Consider the following 1,212-nt stretch of genomic DNA (forward strand, 5'->3'; position numbering starts at 1 on the left):
GGCAGTGAGTTTTTAGTAGCCACATTGAAGGAAAGCTCCAAATGTCAGATTGTTAACGTTAGATTTAGCCCTAAACTGCATTCTTATTTTCTCATGAAATGTCTAGATCCAATTTCCAATGATAGACATTGACCATGGATGATACAAATTCGAAACCAGTAATAAGTTTAACTCCTGGAACTGCCAGTGCCTAGTTTTATGTTCTCTTGGGGAAGTTATGAAACTTCAAATCATTTCAATTTCCTTATTGGTAAGTAATTAGTAAAATAAAGATAGAAATACATTACTGACTGTTAGAACTAAATGAAATACTCCATTTAAAATATTAGAAAAAATAAATACCAGCTGTTAATCCACTGAAATTTATCCTCTTCTTACCAAGAAATAACTTCAGATATTTGATGACACACACAATAAGCACTCCTCATGTTTCCAAGGCTAAACAAGTACAATATGCTGGTTTTCAGCAAATGATTTTTTCATTAATTCATCAACTCAGATATCATTTTCTAGAGGTCTTTTTATTTGACAATTTACCTTTATAATTTGTCACCTAGTATTTCATTACCTGATCCAGAGATAGTCTGAAAGCCATAAGATAGCATGAGATAAAATATTTCTGGGACTTGAGCCCTCAAGTCCCAGAAGCAAGTATGATTCTGTTGCTTGGCACCATACTGGCATTATGTGGGGTTACATGAGATAGGAATGCAGTATGAAAACCTGGGTAGTGCAAATGCCTAATGACTTTACCACTCACTGAAAGACTGAGGCTTCAACACATCCAGAGGCTCCTCAAAATGCAGGCCTGGGATCTGCTTCCAAAAGGTCACAGCCTTGAAATCCTACGGAGCAGTTCTATTCTGCATCCGTGGGGTAACCATGACTGGAATCAACTCAAGGGCAGCTAACAACAATACCATAAAACCAATCCTCCATTTTTCCACATTTAGTGCAAAATCTTAAACCCAAAGACTTACCAAGGATAAGCAGTGGAAATATAGTTAGTCATATAATGAGTCTCTCTTTTTTTTTTTTTTTTTCCAATGTTCCAGGCAGTGAAGAATCCATGTTTTATGCACCAGGATGTTCCTGTGGAATTGATTTTCATCATTCCCTGGTGGGCAATTCAGGACTCCCTGGGGCAAGGGGAATTGGGAACCAAAATGAACCTCCTTTTAAAAATGCCTCAGAGAATATTGTGTTCCAAGA

Source organism: Orycteropus afer, unplaced genomic scaffold (assembly GCF_000298275.1).
Source record: "Orycteropus afer afer isolate SDZICR_OR568_19922 unplaced genomic scaffold, OryAfe1.0 scaffold01361, whole genome shotgun sequence".
Lineage (NCBI taxonomy): Eukaryota > Metazoa > Chordata > Mammalia > Tubulidentata > Orycteropodidae > Orycteropus > Orycteropus afer.